Source organism: Saimiri boliviensis, chromosome 8 (genome assembly GCF_048565385.1).
Source record: "Saimiri boliviensis isolate mSaiBol1 chromosome 8, mSaiBol1.pri, whole genome shotgun sequence".
In the NCBI taxonomy this organism is placed as follows: Eukaryota; Metazoa; Chordata; class Mammalia; order Primates; family Cebidae; genus Saimiri; species Saimiri boliviensis.
Window position 1 is genome coordinate 76,776,173 of NC_133456.1, and position 26,754 is coordinate 76,802,926.

The 26,754-nt window shown below is 43.8% G+C and overlaps 1 protein-coding gene across 9 annotated transcripts in view; it reads left to right on the top strand.

Moving 5' to 3' along the window:
- Positions 1-26,754, top strand: part of LPP (LIM domain containing preferred translocation partner in lipoma) — a 736,333-nt gene that overhangs the window by 33,859 nt on the left and 675,720 nt on the right. The window contains exon 1 of one of the 9 annotated variants that reach the window (XM_074404686.1): positions 22,678-22,844. The exons of the other annotated variants lie outside the window; for them this stretch is intronic. The gene's annotated coding sequence lies outside the window, so the exon portion shown is untranslated. Of the gene's footprint in view, positions 1-22,677; positions 22,845-26,754 lie in introns of those variants that run through there. 9 annotated transcript variants of the gene reach the window in all.

Sequence of the window (26,754 nt, forward strand, 5' to 3'; positions counted from 1 at the left end):
ATAGGACTCTGGTAAACTTTTTGTTTTTTTTTTTCCCCCCCAGGATGGTAGAAAAAGAACATGGGTACATTCTATAATTCAATAAACATTTACATGGAGGCCTCTGTGACTGGTGCAAGCTGAGCTGACCGCTAATAATGACTAAGAATTAGCCTGAAGGAGAGGTTGGGCAGGGCCTTCCAGGAAGGGGGACTGGTTGGTGCAGGTAAAGGTGAATACAGTGTCAGTACCTAGGTTTCCAAAGGCTCTCAATGCTGAGATGGTGACAGGGTCTTGGACACAATGAGAGAGAGCTGTTAAACACAGTCACAGGTACAGTGTGAAACTTTGGAAATGCCTAAAAATGACGTCCGTGAGAGTGCTGCTGTGAACTCTGATAAATATTTGCGCATGGTCTCTGGAATATTTCTACCTCTGTTTGCAGAGAGGCCTTCTTTTGATACTTCTTTCGATGGTAGAGGAGGAAAGGACTTGAGTTGTAGAGTCGAAGAGGCCTGGTTTTGAAATTGTCCTCTGTTAATTTACAGCCAGAGTTGCTTCTCCTTCCTGAGTTTCAGGTTCTTCATCTGTGACATGGGGGAGCCGGGGGGAATATTCTGACCCGGTTGTAGGGAAGGAGAGAATATCCATCGAGTCTGATAAATGCGAGTCATGGACATTAATCTTCTTCACCCGCCCTTGTTTTACCCAGAGTGGATAACTCTCTTTTCCTCCTATGTACCCCACACTTTGCTGACACAAGCCTTTGCTTGTGTAATTTCCACCTTCCTGAAAGGTCCTTTTTTTTTTTTTTTTTTTTTAAAAAAAAAAGATGGGGTTTCCCCATGTTGGCCAGGCTGGTCTCGAACCCCTGACCCCAAGTGATCTGTCCACCTTGGCCTCCCAAAGTGCTGGGATTACAGGTGTGAGCCACCATGCCCGGCCTCAGAAAGCTGCTTTTTCTTCACGTTTCAATCATTTCCATTTGTTCGGATCGAGCCTCTTCGTGGTTCCTCGTATGCTCTCCCTAGGAATCCCAGCACGCGGCAGCCTCGCTTCTGTCCCTTCTCTCCCGGTGTGGATGATTTTTGACCTAACGCTGTGTGTTCTCTTTACACCCATCTCACCTGTCAGCTCCCTGAGGTCAAAGTTCTGGTTCATCTCTTCTCTCTGCAGTACTCAGCGCCAAGCCTGGCACAGAGTGGGTGCCCATAAATGGGTCTTAAATGAGACAGAGAAGTGCTCAGGCTGGCAACTGGCATTCCCCTGGCTTTAGAAACCTGAGAGAAGAAAAGCTGGTGTAGGAAAGGAGTGTCAGGCCCGTGGGTTCCTCTTTCCTTATTCAGGGTGCAGGTTGGGAGTGCCCGGAGGCGTAGTTCCTTGAGACTTACCACCTCAGGCCTCAATCTGCCTTCTTTAATTACCTCCTTTCCAGGGAACAGGAGTGCCTGTTGTCTGCCCAGAGCTGCTAAATATAGCTCCAACCCCCAGGCCTTGGTGTGCTTCTGGGCCACCGTGCTGCACAGCCCGAGATGTCTGTTGATTTTGGGGTTTCCTCAGGGATTCTTTACATTTTCAAGTTTTCGTAAGGGACTGCTTCTTATTTTGAAGCCAGCAAAGAGACTTGAAGGGCACAGAGTGTTGACAATTTTATAGAAGGATGCTGGGAGAGAGTTAAAGAGCTTGGGCAGAGAAGGGGAAACAGAAGTTCTTAAAAGAAGGTTACGTGGCTTAAAAAGAGGACCTTGTTATGCACTTGATGATCTGCAAAAGAGTGACGTCTTGCAATGGTTTTCCCAGTAAAACCGCTTCACATTTGACTTTTGTGACCTCTCAGTCCTGCTGTTGGTGATCTTTTTTAGCTTGAAATATTTTTTTTTTCTAGGATTTTTTTTTTTTTAAATTTAAAAGATGCTGTAATACATGCTTATAGTAAAAATAAACTATGGAAGTGTTTATAATAAAACAGCAATTTCCTGTCCCGTCTCTTCCCAGATCAGTTCCATTACCCACAGTCAACCCCTTGTAACTGTTTTTTGCTTTTAATTTTTTTGGTGCTTACTATCTTATTTCTAAATAACATGCTTCCGTCTCTCATTCTTGAGTTATTCGTTTTAGGTATGCCTATTAGACTTTATTAGTATCCAATTAATCCTTCCCAGTTCTCTTCCCAGGTTTTGACAGTCACATTTCTACTTTTATTCCTTCTTGCTTTCCTTTATGTTTACAGAATATGCATAAATCTCAATCTCTTGCTGTATCAGCTTTTGACAGTTTCGCTTCACTCGTTATTTTGTAAGATGAAGATGTTAGAATTTCCCTCTGCTTTTCCTCTCTACATTTACTTGTCAATAATGTTTTAGGTTACCTTTTGCAACTGTAGGGTTTATAATGGAAACATGCATATATGCACATGTATATATTAATAGTTTGATACATGTAACCAAGTCTTCTGTGCTCTGGGGTTTGATTGCAAAAGCTAAAAAAAATAAATGATATTTACATTATGATTTCTAGGTAAATGTTGCTCAATACAGGGCTAAGTCATGTGCTGTGGTTTCATTTCCTTTTCTGGGGTTCTGAGGTCACCACCTTTAAGCCACTTATAGGAGACTGAACTTTCCCTTAGCATCAAAATCTAATAGATCATTCTAATTTTTTTTGCAGTTGTTCAGTGTCATTCTGCATTTTATTTATTTCTATAGTAAATAGATAATAAGCTTCTTCTTAAAATTTCTTCTTATTTCTTAGAATATTAGGCTGTATTTTATTTTTGCTGAGAGAAAAAAAAATTAAACATTTGCTACCATATCTCTTATGTCTTCTGTCTTTCTTATTGTTCTCTTGCCTGCTTGGAGTCTGTTCGGTGTGTCTTCTTCAAGTTCAAGCAGCTTTTTCTCTTATTTTAGACTGGTTTCTCCATGTTTGAGCTATAATTTTGTATGAAATTTCCCCCTTCTCCCCCCAAGCAAGTTTCAAATTGCTTCCTTCTATTGAAACCCCTGTGTTTTTATTATGGTTTCAGATATTTCCAGGCTTTTACGGAGGCACCCTTCTGGAGCTCCTGAGTAATGTCATTACTGTTATTCATCATTATTATTATTCAAAAGCAGATAGGTCATTAAAATATTATTCACCAATTTTTAAAGACTAGGCAATTTTGTTTGCTCTTTCTTTTTTCTCTACTGAATATTCATAGATATTCTAGTTTATTTTATAATTCCTATATATTTAATAGCCACTCTCCTATGCCACCGAGTGGATGTACTATTTTTAAAAATTTATCCATTTGCAAATTGTTGAACAGGAGTTATTGCCAGTTGTTTGCTCTTATAAATAATACTCTTTTGAACATTTTCTGCATAAAGCCTTTTCATTAAATTATTTTATATGAATGCTTGGTAGGGGAAGAAAACTGAAAAGCCAGTGTCATCATGTTTGAGGACATATGCCAGTGACTCCAATTGTGCTAGGTTTTAGTGGGGATCACGTGGCATTTCTTACTTAAGAACCTTTTCTGTTCTTTTGGAAAGGAGCAGTAGTAATTGGGAGAGGAGTACCACCTCTAACTCAGCACATTTCTTTTTCTTGGCAGCCTTTGGAAGATAAATATTGTGACTTACTGCAAAGTTGGTACTGGCTAGTAATTCACTGAGTATCTCCCTCTTTAAAGGAGTCCTCAGGGGTCAGCCAACACTCCATGACTTAGAACCATGATGCTCTTATCACCTAAAATCTTTGTATAATAATTATTTGGCCATGTGTTATTCAGCATGATCATCTCCAAATGGGTCATTGCTCTTGTTCACTGGAATTATTTCTTGGTGACTTTTGGAAAAATCAGATTCATTCTTAAAACTCAAAGAGGAATCCCCATTGAGAATGTTCTACAAGATCTACAACTGCTTCTACACAGGGTATATAAGGAAGGGATTTGAGGAATAGCAGGTTGTTAGAATGAATGGACTGCTGGGAAGAAATCCATAGTCATGGGAAGCATGAGAGTTGAAGTATCGAAGACGCTGCGTCCTTGTTTGTCACCTGTATCACAGTATTACTATAAAACCTCATCAGGCTAGCAACGTGAACTCTACGGTGTTTACAAATGAAATTTGCTTCACACAATTACACAAAAATGGGATCCTTATCTTTGAAAAGCTTAACAATTCATAGATGAACACTGATCATACACTAAAAGAATATATACCAATTGCCCTACGGAAAAGACCTAAGCTTAGTGACTCACAGTCTAACTATTTTGGTTAGTAGGTGATAATGTTTTGAAGGTGATGATGAGACACATATATCCAAAATTTCACAGCTTGGAGAGGATGTGGTCCAACAGTGTTTTTTTTTTTTTTTTTTTTTTTTTTTTTTTTTTTTTTGAGACAGTGTCCCACTCTGTCACCCAGGCTGGAATGCACTGACATGATTGAGGCTTAATGAAGCCTCAGCCTCCTTGGGCTCAGGTGATTTTCCCACCTCAGCCTCCCAAGTAGCTGGGACTACAAGCATGTTCCACCATATCTAGCTAATTTTTGTATTTTTTAATAGTGACAGGGTTTCATCATGTTTCCCAGGCTGGTCTCAAACTCCTGGGCTCAAGTGATCCTCCTACCTTGACCTCCCAAAGTGCTGGGATTATAGGTGTGAGCAACCACACTAGGCCCATAAGGAACAATTTCTGAGATGAGGGAGAGTGATAGGCAGGCCAGGGTCCTTTCTTAGGATGTAACTGGGGCCATACTATGGTTTCCGATATATGAGGAATTTGGAATTCTGATTTATTTTTGCCTAAGACACCTCATTCTCTAGAACACAAATTCTGCATCTATAAAATGACACGAGTTGTATCTGATGGCCTGGACTTTGTAGACCCTTCTGTTCTGAGTTCCATGACTCTGTAATTCTGGGTTCTGTCCCAAGTCCAAGATGATTTGAAAAGACAAAAAACAAAACAAAACAAAAAAAACCTTGCTGAATCAGTACCAGCATCACCTGCTTCGGGCTGGCTGGGAAGTAGGTCAGAACTTGGCAGACATGAGAACGTGGTTGGCTCCAGCTGTGAGCTCTGCCAGGGTCCTCTTTGTAGACACCTGCCTTAGAAAGGGTCTGTGAAAGAGGGGGGTGCCGACACTCAGAGGTGGGGAAGGGTTTATTTTTGGCTATAGGTGCTGCAAACGAAGAGGGGTGATTGATGAGAGAAGGAGCTATTGGGGGGTGGGGAGTGAAAGACTGAAAGAGAGGAGCGTGTATTGGGTGCATAACTTGTGTGGAGAAATGGCCAATATTTCTTTTTACTCCTCCCACACACACTGTAACGTAGGTGGTAGGTGTCATTCTTTTGATTTTTTTTTTTTTTTTTTTTTTGAGATGGAGTCTCACTCTGTCGCCCAGGCTGGAGTGCAGTGGTATAATCTTATCACTCCAACCTCTGCCTCCCGGGGTTCAAGCAATTCTCCCTGCTTCAGCCTCCCAAGTAGCTGTGATTACAGGTATGTGCCACCATGCCTGGCTAAATTTTATATTTTTTAGTAAGAGATGGGGTTTCACCATGTTGGCCAGGCTGGTCTTGAGCTAGGTTGCCTAGATTCAGTTCCCAGCTCTGCCGCTCTCTAGCACTGTGTCTGTATCTCAGTTTTCTTATCTGTAAAATGGGAATGATAATGGTAGCTACTATATAAGGTTATTGGAAAGGTTTAATGAATTAATATTTCCAAAGTATGTAGAAAATTGCCTGGCATATACAAGTGTCGTGTAAATATTTGTTAAATGATGACAACAAAAGTTTATAAACTGGCCTTGCTTTCCACTGCTCCTTACAGGACATGAATTTGCGCAAATCTGACTTCTGCTGTGTGTGGTCGGGCACTGAAGGGTGACATGTTCACATGTGTGGTCTGGTGGACATTAGTTTTGATGACTGCTTTGCCGTAAGAACTTTGTTGGCTGTGGAAAATGTGTGATTGAGAAATAGCAAGTGGAATGCTCTGGTTTTTTTTTTTTTTTTTTTTTTTTCTTTTTCTGCTAGTAGGATAGAGTTTGGGTAAAATGGCATTTGCAGCTGAGTTGATCTATTTTTAAATTTTTCCTGGAGTTACACTCTACAACCTATGCATCAATAGTTTTATCTGGCTGGATTAGTCAATGGGTAGTTTTTAATTTGGCTTAAAAAATTGGGAGTCACATAAAGGGAACCAGCAAGAGATTTGGATTCTGATGAACAAGGCTTATGCCACTGACATGTTGTTTGACATGGCCAAGTCCCCATCCACCATCTTTGGCCCTTGATGTACTCTTCTGGTTCTTACTGTTTCTTCTCTGACAAAATTAGGCTGCTGAATGGTTAGGTGAGCTCCCTACTCTCTGTTTGTGAGTGGCCCTCATTCCTGGTTAGTTAGCCATGAGCTATTGAAGGAAGATTTTTTATGAGGTACATTGATGGTGAATTTAGACAGTACAAGATTCCAGTTGATCATCTTAATTTTTTCCTCTCTGCTTGGTAATTGTGTCCATAAGAAGTCCTCATTTCAGCTTTACACCCTTTCTGATCCCCCAGATATGTATTCTGGTGTGTATCACCAGAAAGCCGAATGGAGCCAAGTAATTATTACCACTCAGCTCTTAGAAGTTGTTAGGGCTGGAGAAACATTTTCATTCTTAGGCTGTAAGTGGTGTCAGTCCCATACAGGATACAGGACACTTTCTGGGTCCCCTCTCTAGAGAGGCAACTGAGTCTCAAGCGTACCATCTCCCAGGCTCACTCCATCCCGCCCAGCCTGTTTACATCTCTGCTTTGTAGGCAAGCTTTATTTAGTTCTACAAACCTCAGTGCGATGACTCAGAGACAACCTAGTTTCTTTTTCCTAGAAAAATCAGGTTGACCACAACTTCTGTAGTTTTTGAGGGAAGAAGGAAAGTATAATGATGTTGGAGGTCAAATACTTATATTAAGATAGCCAAGTGGAGTTTTATGTATGTATGTCTGCACGTAGACATGGTTGAAATTTATATTATAAGCTCATATGACACACATTTATAATAGAGAGGTACCTGGGGGTTCTGCCTTGCTTTTGTATAGATTGTTGGTGTTTTCACTGTTTCGTGTGAGTTTTACAATGAGCCTATGAGATTTGCAGAGTTAAGAGCTGTATCCTCATCTTCTGGTAGAAAACACTGAGGTTCATTCAGAGGAGTAAAGTGGCTGGCTTGAGATCTGTGTGAGTGGTAGTCTCTGACTAGTGTTTTGCAGAATTGTTTTGACCTCAGAAAGTTAGAGGCTGACAAAATTTGGGACTTTTGAAGCAACAGAGGAAATTTAGAAGGAGTGAAACTTAATGCTATTAATATTAAATTATAGCAAGGCTGCACTACTAATATAACCCAAGACTAGAAACTTAAAGTACTATATAGTTGATAAAGAGAACGAAGCCATAGTTTGCTGAATTTCTCAATGAAGTGGCAATGCGTCTATCCATTTTTCCATTCATTTTGTCATATTATTAGAAAATAAAACCATAATAGCACGCCAGCTACCATGCTGAGCCCTGATTCATCAAAGTTAAATTAGAATGACGTATGGCAGTTTAGCGTTTAAAATGTGACTAGTTCTAAATGAGATGTGTGGTTAAGTATAACATACCCGATTTCAAAGGCTTAGTACAACAAGTAATGTAAGATATGTTATTAGTAGATTATATTATGGTCATGACTTCTCGAAATGATAATATTTTGGACATATTGGGTTAAATTAAAATGAATTTCTCCTATGACTTCTTGCTTTTCAAAAAAATGTGGCTGCAGGAAATTAACAATTTCATATGTGGCTTGCATCCCGTTCCTTTTGGACAGTGCCATTCTAGCTCGTGTCTAGTAGAGGAGGTAAGATTTATACGGACATGCTTTTCTGAGAGCATGCCATCCCGCTTCTTTACTCCTCTGCCTTTATATTTGTTTCTACTGCCTCACCTTCTTTTGGCTTCTCAACCCATTCTGGTCTGATGGAAGTTGTTCCTGTCCTGGGCTTGGGGGCCCAGATGCGTTCCTGTTTAGCGATGCTGTGTTTTGGCTTTGGCGGTGCGTTTCTGTTAGCTACTCCCACTTTCTCTGCGTGTTTTGTTATTTCTTTACCTCCCCGGCCTCTCCTCAGAGTTTCTCAGCAGGCTCTTGGTCTCCCTCGCATCTCATAAATATAGGCATTGCAGAGCTTTGTCTCATGACTCCCAGGTGTTTATCTCCAGTTTGGAACTCCTGCACTTCAGACGCATACTCGTATGAGCCTTTTGGACGCTCCAGTTGGAAATCCTAAAGTTGCATGAGGCTCACCGTGTCTTTTGGCATCGTTACCTTGGTGAGTGATATCGCCCAATCCTGGACACTGGGACTCATTCCGGATGACTCCTGTGTCCCTCACTCCTGCCTCTGACTATCCTCAACCCTACTGAGTCAACCACGGAGCCACATCCTGCCCACCTCCCTCCTCCCTCTACCTTTGCCGCCTCTCCTTCATTCAGGCCCTCAGCATCTCTCTCCTGGAGTGCTTCGGCAGTCTCATCTGGCCTTCTTTTTCTATTCTTATCCACATCCATCCTATTCTCTTTTCTTCCTGAGTGATATTCCAAAAATGCAAATCTGTTCATGCTATGTCCCTGTTTTAAAAATCCTTCCATGCTTCCCTCATTCAGGGCAAATTCATGAATCCTTTGCATGAACTATGGGACAGGAATGGAAAGAGTCAGGAAGTGATTTCACCTCTGCCTCCTTCCGTCCTGTTCTCACGAATCTCTGGGGTGATCCTGTGATCTGAGAATAGACCTGGGATTCTCTGTAGCCCCCGTGACCTCACATAGGCTGTTCTCTTATCTGAAACACCACTGCCCACCCTATCAGTCCTTTAAAGATTCTGCTGCGATACCACCTCTTCTTGGACCACCCCTCTGACCACTGTTGTCTCTGCTTCCTTCCTTTCAGGCCATTTGTGAACTGGGCTGCACTTCCTTGAAGGCAAGAGTGATTCCTTTCATTTCTGTACCCTCAAGTCCACAATAGGTGTGCACGTGCTATGTGTTGAGCAAAGAAATGCCGAGTAATACATTGTAGAGGGAAGACATTGTGGGAGTTGTGATAAAACATCTAGCCAGGTAGAAATGAGAACATGCAGGGTGCAAGGGACAGTGACATTTCAGGTTGGCTTTCAATTTTGGTGGTACCAGGTGGGACAGTATAGAGAAGACCTCTGTGGTCATGGTTACTGTGCTGTGTTCTGTAGGACTGAAGGATATCAAATAGGCCCATTCGCTGCTCAATATCATCACCACCGGTGTAGAATAAGGACGATAATTTCAGGAGTCCATTTGGGCTAGTGTCTGACATTTGCTCCTGAGCTGGGTTATGTAACTCGGCAGAGCTTTAGTTCCCCAGTACACAGCTGGCATGGCAGGCAGGCAGGCAGGCGGGCAGGCAGGCAGGCAGGCAGGCAGGCACTCCGATCCTTGCTGCTGAGCTGCCGTGGAGGAAGCGAATGCAGAATTGTTGCCTGCATTTTCATCTTTACTTCTCCTTCACAGCCGCCTTTCTGTATAGCATAGAGGTGACCTCAGCACCGGAGACAAGGCAGAACACAATGAGTCATCTCAGGCCCTAATGAGGTGCATGAGGGACCCTACTTAAGAGTGAGGGTCAGCTGAGGTCGTGCTGTGCCTGGGGTGAATTTTGCCTTGGGGCTCCAGGCAGCGCTGGAGCAGAGCTGAGCTAATTTTACCCACAGGAGCTGACTGTGCTGAAGGGCAGGGCTTATGACATTGGCCTTATCATCCTGTGATACCCAGAAAGCTCCCAAGGTGCAACCCCGTTATGTCTGGGCGTTTTTTTCCCCTTCTCGTTAAACACATTTTTCCATTAGGCGTGCATATCGGGAAGCAGGGTGCTGAGGTGCAAAGAGCTTTGGACTTGGGTGGAAGGCCACGGAGCTGGATTTGGATCTCGCGTCTACCTTTGACCTTGTGCAGGTTACGTAGTTTGAGTCTCAGTTTCCTCATTTGTAAAACCTCGTTTGTATACCTGTGTCCTAAGATTGTTTCTAGATTTACATACTCGGTGACACGTAGCAAGCGATTGCCATGTGCCGGTCTCTGTTCTAGCTGCTTTATTCGTATGGTTTCACTTAATCCTCTCAAGAAACCTATGAGGATGGTGTTATTGCCATCCCTGTGTATAAATAAAGAAACACATGCACGAGGAGCTTAGGTAAGTTGCCCCAGGCCACCAGCCAGTGACGGAGCTGAACCCAGGCCAGTGGCTCCAGGGACCACACCCCTGAACACTATACTTTATTGTTTTGAAATGATAGAACCTTTGCTTGGTCTGTAGTACAGGCTTAATGTTTTCCAACGACCTGCTATGTATGAGGCCCTGGGCTAGATGCTGGGTAAGAGAGCAATATAGCCGTTGTAGTCTTGAATCACACTTGCAGATGGAAGCCCCGGGTCAGCTGAAGGGTACGGTGGATAGACTTTGGTATCTGACGTTGTAGGCACTGGATGGTCCTCCTCACACATCCTCTCATCTCATCCTCAAAACTTCTTCAACAGTCAGGCATTAGCAGGCCCATCTTATAGATGAGGAAATCGAGAGGAAGCATCACCTCCTCACATTTACTTGGTAGACAGAGCTGACTGGGGCTGTTGGGTCCCACGTTTATGTTTATTCATTTGTTTTCCCCACAGACTGTGCAGTGTCTCAGTGCTATTATTGTTACAGAAGGCACCCCTGCCCTTCTGCCCACCACTGATACCCCTAGAGAAAGTGGTGTCTGTGAAAAACGTCGGTCCCCAGATGAGAAAGGCACATTCGTGTGGTCGGAGCAGACAGCAGGTGCAGGTAAAAGAAAGGGCTGGGCTTTGTTCCAGCGGTTTATTACTGTGTAGCAAATGATCCCCAGACTCAGTGGTATGTAGCAATCATTTAGTATGCCCATGGATTTTCTGGATCAGGAGCTTGGACAGAGCAAAGCAGGAATGACACCTCTGTGCTCCACAATGCCTGGGACCTCAGCTGGAAGACTTGAAGGCTGGGTGCTAGAGGTGTATCATTGCTCATTCACTGGCCACCAGGGCTGTTAGCCAGAATAGCTACATGTGGTCTTTACCTGTGGCCTGGACTTCCTCATAGCATGGTGGCTGGTTCCAAAGGGTGAGCCTAGAGAGGAAGGGAGAGAGGGAGAAAGACAGTGAGGAAGCACCAGCAGGTGCAGGAAGAAGCCGTAGACATGTGTCGTCTCACTGTAATTTATTGGTTGGACCACTCACCAACTCAAGTTCAAGGGAAGAGGCAATAGACTTTCCATCTTGGTGGGGTGGCAATGTTCTGGAAGAGCATGTGGGACTGGAAAATTTGCTGGGGCCATTTTTGGAAACTACAACGGAGGCTCCTTTTGGCTAAAAAGGAGGAACAGACATCTCTGTGGAGCCGCACAGAGGTAGAACTACCAGGTATGCAGCAGGCATACCTGTATGGTGCTGAGTATTCACTGGCAATCGGGAAAACAAAGGTCAAGCCAGGATTCCTCAGGAGAGGATCAGGGCTTACGCTATAACCATGCTTCAGTGTATATGAATTAGAGTTTATATTGTCCATAAACTAGTTTATGTAACTCTGATTTGCTTATTACATCTGCTGCTTATGTAATCTTGGAGTTCTAGGTCTATGTGGATTTTTTTTCTTTTTTTCCCCTCCAGTGAAATGACGTTTTGCTGTTGCCCAGACTGCAGTGCACTGGTGCAGTCTCGGCTCACTGCAACCTCTGCCTTCCAGGTCCAAGGCATTCTCCTGCTTCAGCCTCCTGAGTAGCTGGGACTATAGGCACACACCACCATGCCCAACTAATTTTTATATTTTTAGTAGAGATGAGTTTCACCATGTTGGCTTGGCTGGTCTTGAACACCAGACCTCAGATGATTCACCCACTTCGGCCTCCTAAAGTGCTGAGATTACAGGCGTGAGCCACCACGCCTGGCCCTATTTTGTATCTTACGCTAAAGGGAGATCTGTTTTGTTCCTTCACTGCTGCAAGGGAGAAATTCTTAGGTATAGACAAACAGAGGTCTTAGGTATAGACAAACATAGGTCTTGTCCAAATAAATAAATAGAAGAACGAGTGATCAGTTAATTTATCTATTTTTGCCCTCCTGCATCTCACAAAGTTCAGGAAATACATTCTGTGTCAATTTAACAGGAAAGAGACGCTAAGAAAATTGTTGAAGAGACTGGTGCAGCGGGCTGCAGACTACAGCTGGAGCTACTGAGTTTAAGAATTTTACACAGGGATAAGGACGATGGGATTAGGAAGCCAGTGCTGAGGCCTCAGAAACTTCTCTCAACATCTTAATAGTTAGTGATGGGGCGCTGGCTTGGCAGATGGAACGTCCTTTTACCCTTCGTCATTTCCTGGTGTTGCCTGTCAGTAAAAATTGTGGCAGGAAGTTTCAGCTTCACTTCCACCTTCCAGATTTCACACAAGGACGTCGTACTGGGGGAACCTAATTTACTAGCTCTGAGGAAGTATGGGGAATGTAATTTTGAAGTCTGTTTCTTTGTTGCAGAAAGGCACTCTAGCTGGTGGGAATGGGCTCTGATGGAGCTAATGGAGAGAATGTATCTGCCCCCAACTTATCCACTGAAAATTCCCAGGAGTTATTATTCTGAAATACTTCATATTTATAATTAATTATAATACTGTATATAATTACACTATAAAATTATACTTAGTATTTATGTTTCTTCATGTAAAATATATAAACTTAATATAATTAATACGCCGAAAATACAGGCCAGTTGCCCACTTTCAGTTTCAGAGCTGAGTTCTTAAATTTGACGACAGCGGTTGATTTGTAGTTTTCCAGTTCAGTTTAATTTCCTCCTGGGAGTCATGCCCTCAGACAGTTGACTTGTTTACATAATTTGTTCACAAACGTTTATTAAACACTTACTATGGACCTGTCCCTGAGCTGGATTTGGCAATGTGAGGAGAGAACCAGAAGGAGAATAAGGCAGGTGCACAGTTAGAACAGATCTAGGGGCTGGGCACGGTGGCTCAAGCCTGTAATTCTCGCACTTTGGGAGGCCGAGGTGGGCAGATCACCTGAGGTTAGGAGTTCGAGACCAGCCTGGCCAACATGGTGAAACCTTGTCTCTACTAAAAATATAAAAAATAGCCAGGTTTGGTGGTGAGCTCCTGTAATCCCAGCTACTTGGGAGGCTGAGGCAGGAGAATTACTTGAACCCAGGAGGCGGAGGTTGCAGTGAGCCAAAATCACACCGTTGCACTTCAGCCTCGGCAAGAACAGCAAGGATCTATCTTAAAAAAAAAAACCAGGGCAAGGAAGATGTTGATCAATGCCCTAAATAGCAGGCTCAGCAAATCCAGGGAGGAGAGATTATTCTGACTGGCTGAGAAGCAGGGAGTTTCACGTAGTCTGTGGTCCAGAGATTTCCTTTTGGGGGTAGTACCATCTTGTTATGGGGCGTTTGAAAACGTGACAGAGGCTGGGCGTGGTGGTTCACGCTCGTAATTCTAGCACTTTGGGAGGTCAAGGTGGAAGGATCACTTGAGGTCAGGAGTTTAAGATCAGCCTGACCAACATGGCGAAACCCCATCTCTACTAAAAATACAAAAATTAGCTGGGAGTGGTGGTGCATGCCTGTAATCCCAGCTACTCAGTAGGCTGAGGCAGGGGAATTACCTGAGCCCAAGAAGTGGAGGTTGCCGTGAGGTGAGATTGCATCACTGCAGTCCAGCCTGGGTGACAGAATGAGACTCTATCTAAATAACATAAAATAAAATAAATACAATCATGATGGAGTGTTTTCTGCTGTCTCAGTGACTGGAGGTCATGATGCCATCGGCATTTAGTGATTGGGGCCCGGGGAGCTAGATGTCCTTTAATACATGAAGACACCACAGATAAATGACTGTCTTTCTCTAAAGGATCATCTTATTTCTGTTGAAGACTACCAGTGGGCTTGATGGATGGGTAGGATGTGGATATTCGATGTTGGGGGTAGAAGGGTAGCAGGTCAGGCAGAGGGGACAAGGTGAGCCAAGAGTTAAGTTTGAATAAAGCAAGGAACGTATGTTGAGTGGCAATGGGAGAAAGTTTACGGTGGCAATAAAAGGTTCAGTGCAGGTTACAGAGAAACTGGATCTATTAGATAAAGCGTTTCGACTTCTCCTGATGCCATTGGGAAGACATTTAAGATACCGGAACAGGTCCTTGAGAGCAGAAACGTAACCTCGTCTTGGCACCTTGCACCAACCACATAAACGTCAGTAACGCTTTTTGAATGAATGAATGCCTCAAACTGTAGTTTACAGGAGTTCGACTAGTGAGTACCTGGGTTAGACTAGTGAGGATCCTGTGGTTCTGGGAGCGCCCTGACAGCCAGCATTTGGACTTTTAGAGAATACATGGAAAGGGCACAGTGGCTTGCCACACAGATACTGTCTCCACACCCAAGCAGTACGTGCTGACACAGAAGAGAGATGGGAAAAAGAGGGAGATTCTTCCGTGGACTCCTGTGTGAGGCCCACAGGCCGTCAGGCGTGTAGGGAGCAGACGGTGTCGTCTGCATCAATGCTCTTGCATCTTGAGCTTTTAAAAACTTGCCATTCAAACCAGCAATTTGCTGACAAGGTTCCCGCGGTGACCATGACGGCTGTTGTTCCCGGGGAGTGGCTTGCTTGTCTGCATGGGGATGGCAGCCCCGTGAGTTCTCTGTGCTGGCCTGCAGGGTCGGCTGGCTTTCTGATATTCAGGTTGGTTGCTTTTCCTTCTATCTGGATGGGCTTTCCAGGTTGGGAGGGGAAGCTCAGGGATGGAACTGGCTATACACATGTGAGATGTTTTGCTCCTCATGAAGGTTTCATTTCTGAAGTCCTTCCTTGGGAGGGAAAAGGGTGTGTAGATGTGTAAGGTGACTCTAGAACCCTCATTTTATTGCTGAAGAAACTGTGATTCACAGAAGGAAAGTGATTTGCCTAATGCCATGTGGTGAGCTGGCTGTGGAGCCAGCCCTCCTGCACCTTTAATTGCAGGTTTATTTGCTGGAAAAGTAAAAAAGAAAAATTTATACGTATTTTATTTTTAATAAAAATATTAATATATTTAAATATATAAAAATATATAAGTATATATTTACATATATATTATAGTTTATATTATATAATATACTGTAAATATAAAACTGTCTCCTTTTCATGTATTCTCCAAAAGTTTATATATATTTAAATATATACTTATGTAATATATACTTTATATATAAAAATATAAATATATTTAAATATATATAAATATTTATACACATTTTATACACACACACATTTTATATATATATATATGTGTATATATATATATATATATATATATATATATATATATATATGTTGTTTTCTTTTTTATAGAGACAAGATCTTGCTCTGTTTCCCAGGCTGGTCTCAAATTCCTGGGCTCAAGTGATCCTCCTGCCTTAGCCTCCCAAAGTGCTGGGATTACAGGGTTGAGCCACCATGCCTGGCCTTATAGCGGGGTTTAAATTACACCCACTTTGAGGGAAGAGAGCGGTATGCACAGGCTTTGGTCAAACGCTTTCTATAAAATTTGCAAAATAGGCATCATGGACACATCTGATATTAAGCATTTAAAAAAAGGAAATGTGTGAAAAGTTTTGTTGGCTACAAAGAACTGTGGAGGTTTATGCACTGGGACTGGGTGGGACCATCTTTAGAGAAGGGGTGGGCCACCGAAGACACCACTGATCACACCCCAATCACAAAACACTCCCAAGGGGCTTACTTCCCCACTGTGCAGTAAAGAGATTCTGTACTCAGATTTGGAGGCACAGCACAATAAGGGGCAAAGCGTGAGCCAAGTTTTGAGTCGTGTGGAATTGAGGATGTGCTCTTGCCTGGGACCAGGAGTTCTTGTAGCAATATAAAAGGAGGTGTGGCTAAAAGCATAGATGGGACCCACCCTGGAAACCTCGAGGCTGGCCCGAGGGTGGGTGGATGCTGTGGTTTATGTGGTTTAGAGCACTGCTGAGAGGTCAACTGGGAAATCTCAATAGAATTGCATCTTTGGGATGTGCTGGGAATCTTGGCAGTAACTCAGGTGGGCAACAGGGAATCTTGCATTTGGAGTAAGGGGTGATTCTCAAGTTTTGGGCACATTCTAAGTAATTTTTTGTAGTGCTTCAAATTTTTTACTTGAGCTTATAATAAAAATGGCCATATTTTGTATAGCTCTACGCTATACAAATTGTGTTTACACCTGCTGGTTTCTTTGTTCATACAACATCATAGTGGAAGGTGGGATTGTTCTTGTTCCTGTTTCACAGACAAGGAAATTGAGGCTCAGAGAGCAGATGGGCTTTCTCTGACCACTTGGCTGGTTGGTGTGGAAGTCAGGATGCCAAGTTTCACAATTCTTCTGGTGCCAGTGACCTGCCTGGAGCAGTGATTTTCTCAAACTCACATTTCTCCACCCTCCACTGTCGTGGCTGTCACTCTTGGAAGTGTAAGATAGTCCTGAGTTTCAAAGATTTCAGAGATAAGCTATACGATTTTCAAAGATGAGCTATAGAGAATTTGGGACATAAAATGTGTTTCTTCCAGTAACTCTTGCTTGCTCTTATGTTGTTCATTCAAATTGAACATGTTGGTAAGTGCCAGGGGGGAAAGAAACGAGTTCCTGCTGCTGCCTTTTTTTTTTTTTTTTTTTAGATGGAGTTTTGCTCTTGTTACCCAGGCTGGAGTGCAATGGCGCGATCTCGGCTCACCGCCACCTCCGCCTCCTGGGTTCAAGCAATTCTCCTGCCTCAGCCTGCTGAGTAGCTGGGATTCCAGGCATGCGCCACCATGCCCAGCTAATGTTTTGTATTTCTAGTAGAGACGGGGTTTCTCCATGTTGACCAGGATGGTCTCGATCTCTTGGCCTCGTGATCCACCCGCCTTGGCCTCCCAAAGTGCTGGGATTACAGGCTTGAGCCACCGCGCCCGGCCGAGTTCCTGCTTCTTCTTGAGCAGCTTTTTTGTCCTAAACTCAGTACTGCCTGCTTTTCCGTGTGAGGATTTAGAAACATTTATGGATAGAATGATTGAAATGTTGTAGCATTCTGCCAACTAGTTTATTAGTTAATTCTCATAAAAACCTTAGAAGGTAGATAAGCAATATCAATATTATTTTTCATTTTACAGATGATGAAACTGAAGTTTAGAGAGATGAAATAGTTTGCTTGAGAGAACACAGGTCCTAAGTAGATTATAATCTTTTTTAAAAATTTTTTTGGTGACGGAGTCTCACTCTGTCACCCATACTGGAGTGCAGTGGTGCGATCTTGGCTCACTGCAATCTCTGCCTCCCGGGTTCAAGTGATTCTCCTGCTTCAGCCTCCCAGGTAGCTGGGATTACAGGCGTGTGCCACCATGCCCATCTAATTTTTGTATTTTTAGTAGAGACGGGTTTCACCATGTTGGTCAGGCTGGTCTTGAACTCCTGATCTCAAGTGATCCACCCACTCGGCCTCCCAAAGTGCTGGGATTACAGGTGTGAGCTACTATGCCCGGACCACATTTTCTAAGCTTGACTTTAACTTGCTGGTCTTTGACGTTACCTTTTCAGTCACTGCTGGGGTTCACATCTTTTCTTTTCTCTCTTCTCTTTTATTCTCTTTTTCTTTTCTTTTTTAAAAGATGGGATCTCACTATGTTTCCCAGGCTGGTGTTTAACTCCTGGGCTCACGTAATCCTGCCTTGGCCTCCTGAGTAGCTGCAACACTGTATCTGGCTTAAATCTTTCTTTCTGCCTGGAATGCCCTCTGCTCCTTCATCTGTGCCCTCCTGCCCCATCCACTTTTAATTCCTAGTCCAGAAGGCTAACCCACGGGAGGGATCCTACAGAACTCACAGAATTTACAATACCTTGTCTGTCCATTGCAGTCAGTCTCTGTCTTGAACGGGATTTGTGAGCTCCTTGAAGTTGTTTGTATCTCACAGTTCTTCATTGTAGCTGTAGCATCCCCGGGTATTCAAGCACACAGACATAGTAGATGCTCACACATCTGTGCGGTAAATTACGTGTGCCTTTCTCAAATGTTCAGCACAGGAAGCAAATGATAAAAGGCAAACCAAAAAGCAGTCATCACTGGGCTGTGCGCTCGTGGGGCCTTGGGAATGGATTTCTGGGGAAGATCCGGCCCCTCCGCAAATGACAGGGATGACTTGGCTCTTGGAATTGAAGGTAATTCTGACAAGTAGCATGTTGGGAAAGGCCTGAAGGATGCCAGACCAGCTTGTTCCCAGAGCTCCTTGGGTCCTCTGCGGCCCCCAGGTCATTTTCAGCAAGACCTGGTATGTAAATGAGCCTCATCTGCTGGCTCAGCCTGCTGCCCACTGCTAGGGATGCTAGAATTCTAGGGTAAGCTTCTGTGAGCTTTAGTGGGTTGGAGATTATTAGCTTTTTGGTATCTGCAACTTGAAATACCTTGTGCCCTTGATTAATTCATGCTTGGGAGCATCCTCAGTGCTCTCAGGAAAATAGCTCCTTACTGTATGTTTATTTCCCTAAGGGCTTGTTTCAGAGAGACTGTAGCCTGTGTTCCTAACGACTCCTCCAAGGAAAACATTGCAGGTCACGTTTCCGGAACTGAGAATCTCAGGGGGTCTTTGAAACGTCCGTCTCTATTACCTCCTTTTGGCCCAGCGTTTGCTTTTAGCTGAAAAGGGAGATTTTGTCCTGAGCCATCCTGTAGACATATGTGATTTGGAGGCTGAAAATCTGACAGCTGCTGCTGAGCTTTGAACTGCAAGAGTGAGCAGCATATAGACATAACCCCATAGAACATCAAATCATTTTCCTTTAATTCCCAGAGCCTTAATGTTTCTTTGTCTTAAGAATGACCTCACTGCTTTTTGTATTTGTAATGGAATGCACAGTCATTTGCAAGTAATCACGCAATAATCCCTTACACTTTTTTAAGGCCTTACCCTTTTCCATAGGGCTTTCACTCTCATTATCTCCTATGATCCTTATAACTGCTCGGAGATATAAGCAGAGTGGCTATTTTAATCTCCAATTTTCAGGTGTAGAAACTGAGGTTTAGAATAAAGTTAACCAGAGTTAAAACAGTTGGTATGGCGCAGAATTGGAACTGAAGTCTCAAGAAGTCTAACTCCTAAACCAGCGTTTCTTTTAATATTTATTGCTGGTGTGACCTTGGGAATATACTTAACCTCTCTGAACCTCAGTTTTCCTGTCACTAAATTGGGTATAATGCTACCTCCTGGGATAGTTGTCAGAAGGGATTAAATGAGACTGGGAAATCATTTAATAAATGGTAAAACATGTCAATAATTGGAAGCATCATTGTTTTTACCACACAAATGTTGAGTGCAAACAGTGCCATCAGAACTGTGAAAGAAAATAATATTTTTTCTCCCTTTTTAAAAAGACACAGGTTCAGAATGGTGCTGGCAGGGATCACAAGCTCCCAGCCCTATGATTAGCAACTTGACCCTGCTGCCCTGCTTGCCAGCTGCCTTGTTATTCTGAGAGTTGTGTCGACAAGACCCTCTTTTCCTACAGAGTTCTCTTTTAATGTCACTTGGGATAGCCTTGTGTCCTGGAGACAGTTTTAGGTCTGGCAGGATCTGAGAACAGGAGTGGGGATCTTGGACTGGGGTCTGCCTTCCTGAGCTTCATCCACAAAGGGTGGGAGTGTGGCTCGGGCTGTGGGGTGGAGGTAGACCAAGAGCTGGACTTGCAGGTCTGTCTTCTGTCATTTCTCAATAAAGTAGACAAGTCCATCTGACTGGTGTTTAGTAGGGTATGTTTCGTAGACATACCCTACAAACATACCCTACTAAACACCAGTCAGATGTCCACAAGGCCAGCAGTATGTATGCTGAATGAACTGCTTAGCAGTAACACACTGGAAAAATCCAAAGAGAATGGATTTCAAGTTGGCAAAAAAAAATGCATTAGAAGTCAGCAGTGTGGTGTGGTCAGCAGCACAGCCAGAGTGACTGACAGCTGAGGTCTTGGATAGCTTCGTTTCTATATACAGTCTCTGTGTCCACGGTTTTTGCATCCATGGATTCAACCAACCACAGCTTGAAAATATTTTTAAAAACAACGATAATAAAATCCAACAGTAAAAAAATAAAAACCCAAAACAATATAACAAGTATTTACATAGCATTTGCATTGTTAGGTGTTATAAATAACCTAGAGATGATTTAAAGTATACGGGCAATACTGCATTATTTTATAGAAAGGCCTTGAGCATTTTTGGATTTTGGTATCTCGGGGGTCCTGAAACCAATTCCCCATGGATACTGAGGAAACGAATGTGCATATTTACTTACAAAAAATCCAAACTAATGAGACACACATAGGTTGAAATATGGCCCTGAGAGGCAGAACGTGGAGCGAGGAAGAGATGGAAGGCCGGGGAGCCAGATTTTAGTTCCATGTAAGGAAGAACTTTCTGTTGGAAAGATAGAATTTGCAGCGGCAGGAAACAATGATTTTTGCTTCACTGGAGACCTCAGGAATACCAATGGGGCAGGCACTGGGCTTAGTGGCATTTTATGGTCACTTCTCATTTTGAGATCACAGAGCCAGGAGGACGAGAGGTGGTACACATATATGGAAGGAACTGAGGGCTCTCTATGTGGATGTGGAAACTGATCTCCAGATGTCTGCAAGATGAAAGATAGGTTAAAGTCTTTCATTCTGGTTTTCATCTTTATCTCTGTGGCTCACCACTTGGTCTTTGGTTTTTAGAGCTTAAGGCCATGCCCAGCAGCTCTTTTCCACGGAATAATCTCATTTCTTTGCTGAAATGCTCCTTTTGGGATGCAGGAAGGGACTCTGAGCTCCTGGCAGAATGAAGAACACTCCTTTATGCTCTCCAGACCTATTTTGACATCTCAGCCTCAACCCCCACCCCCGAGGAGGGTTGCGGTGGCAAGATCTCTGTCCTGAATTCTGGTTCTGGCATGCAGTGGAAGGCTCTCTGATTCTACGTCCTTACGTATTTTAATAGGAACTTACATTTGTGTTCCTTTATTAAAGGTTTGATAAATAATAAATGTTTGCTTATGGCATGCTTACTAAGTATAAAACAAATAATCAAAATAAATGTGTAATGACCTTTTGGATAGACCAAGTAGGAGCTGCTTTTAGAACACTTAATTGGACAATTTCTGGATGTCTGCCTAATTTGTAAGTGAAAAATATGTCAATTACACGAGGAGAACTGACTCATCTGAAATCTTGATGACTGACTGATCTGGGCTTGGGGCTCGGGTCCCTTCGTGACCTGATCAGTGTGAAGGCTTCCTGGGGGTGAGAACAAGCAGCCCAGTCCAAAGGCAGGAAATGGGTGATGATTTTGAAAAAGGACTCATCTGACCTCCAGAAAGCCTTTACAACCAACAGTAGAACGAGATCACTAAGACATAGAACCACTGGGAAGCTGAGAGGTGGTACTTGGATTCCCATCTCTGAGCACCTCCTACATCCCCACATCTCCATTTCCTTAGCGTCTCATCTCTCTTTATTCTTTAATTCAGTCTGGAGTCATTTTAGATCGGATTCATTCCTGAGTGCCTTCACGCCTCCAGCTTAATCATCACAGTACCTTAGGGTTGGAATCCATGTTACCCGTTTAACTGTACGGTTTACCCTCCTTTCTCCCGACAACAATGTTCTCCTGAAAGTCTGGTTTTATTCTGAGTCTTCCAGCACAGTGTCTGCCCCTGTGAAGCATTCAGGCCAAACTACGTTCCCAGGAGGACTCTTAGACCAAGAGATTTGGGCTTGGGGGCAAGAGACTCAGGGTTTTTTTTTTTGTTTGTTTGTTTGTTTGTTTGTTTTTCTTGAGACAAGTTTTACTGTTGTTGCCCAGGCTGGAGTGCAATGGCGTGGTCACGGCTCACTGCAATCTCCGCCTTCCAGGTTCAGATGATGCTCCTGCCTCAGCCTCCCAAGTAGCTGGGATTACAAGCGCCCACCACCATGCCTGGCTAATTTTTGTATTTTTTAGTAGAGACGAGATTTCACCATGTTGGCCAGGCTGGTCTCACAAATGATCTCTCAAAGTGCTGGGATTATAGGCGTGAACCATTGTGCCTGGCCAGGAGGAGTGGTTTTAAGATTCACCTGCCGTCAGAAGAACCTCAGACTAAATTCCTGCAACCTTTCTTGTGCATCTCCCAAAATATCTCCCCCCTACCAAATTAATGATTTATTTCATAAATGTCGTTGCATTCCGGATGGTCTCATTCTTAAGATGTGCTTAAAGCCTTTCAAACCAGTCACTTCATTGCTTGGGTTGGAGGAGGTTTTTTTTCCTGCAATGGGACAGTGTATGGAAGGGTTGAGAATCCACTTCTTTAGGGGTTAATACTTTACCCCGAGTAAGGAATTCTGTCTTAAGTGGGGCATGTTCTTCAAGTGCCAGAGGAGAGAAGGGTGATTTTTCTGACATCCTCCAAGCTGCTTCTCCATATTTGGAAATGTTTACCCACCACACTGATCTATTGGAAGAGAGGGAGGTGACTCAGGGTTTAGGAGAAGCAGGATTTGAATTCTTGTTTCCAGAAACAAAGTCATCCCCCCCGCCCCGCCCCCACCCTTCCCCCTTCATTCCTCTGCCCCTTGTTCTGGAAGCTGAGGCCAGAATGTCTCAGTTCTGTTCCCTTCAGGCTTCGAGACCATCGCCTTGCTGGGTCCTGTAGTGGACTGAGGGCCTGCGAGAGGGAGTGAGGGCTGGTGGAGGGCCAGCTGCCAGTGGGGGCCAGACATTGCGTGAGTACATCATTACTGCCAGATGAGTGGCATTTCTGCCCATAGACCTGGGGCTTACAGCCTGTGGGCTGGCTCACTTGCATGGTGATGGGACTCGTTACTGGGAGTGCTGGTCACTTTAATTTGGGGGTGTGGACAGCTGCTTTCCCAGGAGAGTACTTTTACAATGAGATTTCAAGACAAGATTGGCCTGAGGAAAAATTACATTTGTATATTTAAAAAAAAAAAAAAGTCGATATTTCCTCTCATCTGAGGCCTAATTTGAATTGGGTACAAAGACAATTTGGGAGTGTTGTTGTCTTTTACTAGGGCAAACACAAGCCGCTGAAAGGGCTGTCTGTGGACGTGTAGGGAGGGGTAGTTTTAGCTTGAAAGGTTATGGTTGGACTTAAGAATATGCAGAATGTTGGTGTGTAGCATTTGCACACCATCCGCAGTCTGGAATCCCTTGCGTGCAGGACGCTGTGTGGACTAGATGAATTGTCAGAGTTGGAAGAGTCCTGCAGAGTATTCAGTGCGTCTGTCTCATTTCACAGTGTGAAATAACGGCAGCAGAGACCCAGGCCCTGAAGACACATAGCTCATTATGTGGGATTGGAACCTTGATCTTCTCTCTCAGTTCATTCTCCTTCCACTAGACTGAAGCTGCCCCCTCTGTTACAAGATGAGGAGACTGGGAGATGTTAGAATTGTCCACCCACTTAACTCATCTAGCTGGTGGGAAATGGAGGGCTAGAACCCACTTCTCGCAGTTCAGACCTCTTTCCATCAGGGTATGTGGGCTCAGATACCTGGATTTGTTGTTTTCTACAAAGCTCTTTTCTTTTTGTTCTTTGATTTTTCCTTACTTTTCCCTTCTTTGGGTCATATGAATGTTGTCTGAACGCAACCTTCTGCTCTCCATTGCTGCCTGTGTCTTTCTCTTTCACCAAAGGGGATGATCACTTATCCAAAAGGCAGAATGAGTAGTGTGGGCCTTTATTTCCATTTGTGGAAAGTGAAAATTATGCTTGGGCCTGGAGAGAAAGTTAGCCGAGATTCCCATCCAAGCCTCTACCACTATTCTTGAAGCTGTAGAAACTCTAGAATATTATGCTCATTCAAAGGTGAGTCCTGATTCTGACTAGATTTCAAACACACACATACTTTTTAAGCCCATTATGCCCATTCAAATGTGAGTCTTGATTCTGACTAGATTTTAAATACATGGCGTGCGCGTGCACGCGCGCACACACACACACACACACTCACACACACACACACACACACACACACTTTTTAAGCCTACCAAAGCAGGCTAGAGAGATCCAGAAGACACTATTACGTCACCTCAGACATTTCGCAGCCATCAGTAGTAACTCTTTGTAGTCAGCTCAAATTCAGATCAATTTTTTTTTTTTTTTTTTGATGAAGTCTCACTCTATCATCCAGGCTGGAGTGCAGTGCCATGATCTCGGCTCAATGCAACCTCCACCTCCCAGGTTCAAGCAATTCTCCTGCCTGCCTCCCGAGTAACTGAAATTACAGGCGCGCACCACCATGCCTAGCGAATTTTTGTATCTTTAGTAGAGATGGATTTCACCATGTTGGCTAGGCTGGTCTTGAACTCCTGACCTCAGGTGATCCGCCTGCCTTGACCTCCCTAAGTGTTGGGATCACAGGCATATGCCAATGTGCCTGGCCTCGGATCAACTTGATAGCCTCCTTTTCTATTTCAGGGAAGATGGTAGAACTACGTTTTGGGGAAGCGTTTTGTTACCAGTGACATTAGGTGTCAGATGTAATAAAGCAGAGGAAGTACTCTGAGACCTACGTTTATTCTGGCCGGTTTTGAAGGGAGGGGAAGCAACTCTGTAATCTGCTGTGAGGCGAGGGGGAGGAGGGACCTTGCACAGGACTCCCAGGAACCTGCATATATCTATCTTGTCCTCTGACCAGCTGAGGTTGGGTGGTGACTGGAATCTTTGCTTATGAGATAGGAAGAGAGAGCCTTGAAGAAGGAAAGCCTGGAGTGTTTTTCTGTGGTGCTGAGGGACAGGGACACTAAGAGGTTAGAATTAATATTACTAACGTGAATACTAATACTCTTAAGGAGGGCTGACATGCATTGGTTGCTTAATGGTTGCCAAGCACAGAACTAACCACTTTACGTAAATTATCACAGCACTGTAGCTGCCTTTGAGTGGGAACTATTCTGTAAAATCTTACTTTTAACTTTGGTGTAATACATATAACATAAAATTTGCTATCTTGATTTTTTTAAGAGTACAGTTCAAGGCTCGGCATGGTGGCTTATGCCAATAATCCCAGCACTTTGAAAGGCCGAGATGGGCAGATCACTTGAGCCCAGGAATTCAGGACCAGCTTGGCCAACATGGCAAAACCCCGCCTCTACTAAAAATACAACAATTAGTTGGGCCTGGTGGTGTGCGCCTGTGGTCCCAGCTACTCAGGAGGCTGGGGTGGGAGGATTGCTTGAACTCGGGGAGTGGAGGTTGCAGTGAGCCAAGATCGCCCCACTGCACTTGAACATGGGTGACAGATTGAGACCCTGTCACAAAAAAGAAAAAAAAGAGTACAGTTCAGCAGTGTTAAATAAATTCATATTGTTGTGTAATCAGTCTCCAGGCCTCTTTCATCTTGCAATCTGAAACTTTGTACCTATAACCAACCGCTGCCCATTCTCCTGTCCTCCAGCCTCTGGAAACCTCCATCCTACTTCCTTATGAATGTGACTACTCAGGGTACCGTATCTGAGGGGAATCGTACCGTATTTGTCTTTTTGTGGCTGGCTTATTTCACTCAGCATAATGTCCTCAAGGTTCATCCACGTTCATCCATTCTGCAGCATGGGTCAGAATTTCTCCTTTTAAAGGCTGAATAAGTCCTGTGGTAATGAATGTACCACATTTTATCTATCCATTGAGGTACTCTTTTTTTAAACCCGATTTTACAGAAGAACAGCAACCAGAGACTTCAAAGGATTAATTAAGTGGCCCAAAGTCACCAGTAGTGGAGACTAATTTTGCATAAGAGTGGCAGATGACCAGGAGTAACCGGATACTGGATTCTGGTTGGCAAGAGTGTGACAAATGAGGGTGATTCTCACCTGGATGGCGACACCCCCTTACACCTTGCTGTGGCATTTCAGAAAGCGAGTGTTCCAAAGGGCTGTGTACAGCTATGCTTCCTTTCTTTTGCAGTGGCCTCTGGGAAGCCTATGGCTAAATTTAAAGTTCACCTCTAGCAAATTGTATGAGACATCCAGCTTTTACTTTTTGTATCCTCTATCCCCTTCCTTTGCCTTATTTTCCCCTCTTCTTACCCATTTTCTCACTTGAATCATGAATTATTAGCATCTTTTGTTGGGTACCTCAGATCTTTTCTAGAACAAGGCAGAATATATAGATAGGTGGCATGGTATCTAATATTTGAGTAATTATTAGATCTGTGGAATAGTGGACCAAAACTGGCCATGTAATTTTCTGACTTGACTCTGCTTGCTCTCTTTCTTCTCTCTCTCTCTCTCTCCTCTCTCTCTCTCTCTCTCTCTCTCTATCTCTCCTGAGGCAGAATCTCATTCTCTTGCCCAGGCTAAGATGCAGTGGTATGATCTTGGCTGACTGCAACCTCTGCCTCTCTGGTTCAAGCGATTCTCCAGCCTCAGCCTCCGAAGTAGCTTTGGATTGCACGTGCCCACCACTATGCCCCACTAATTTTTGTGTTTTTAGTAAAGACAGGGTTTCACTATGTTAGCCAGGCTGGTCTTGAACCCCTGACCTCAGGTGATCCACCCGCCTTGGCCTCCCAATGTGCTGGGGTTAACAGATGTGAGCCACCGTGCTCGGCCTGACTCTGCTCTTAATGCAGTGTTTACCTAGGCAATGCCCTGCTCCCTCTGAGTCTCACT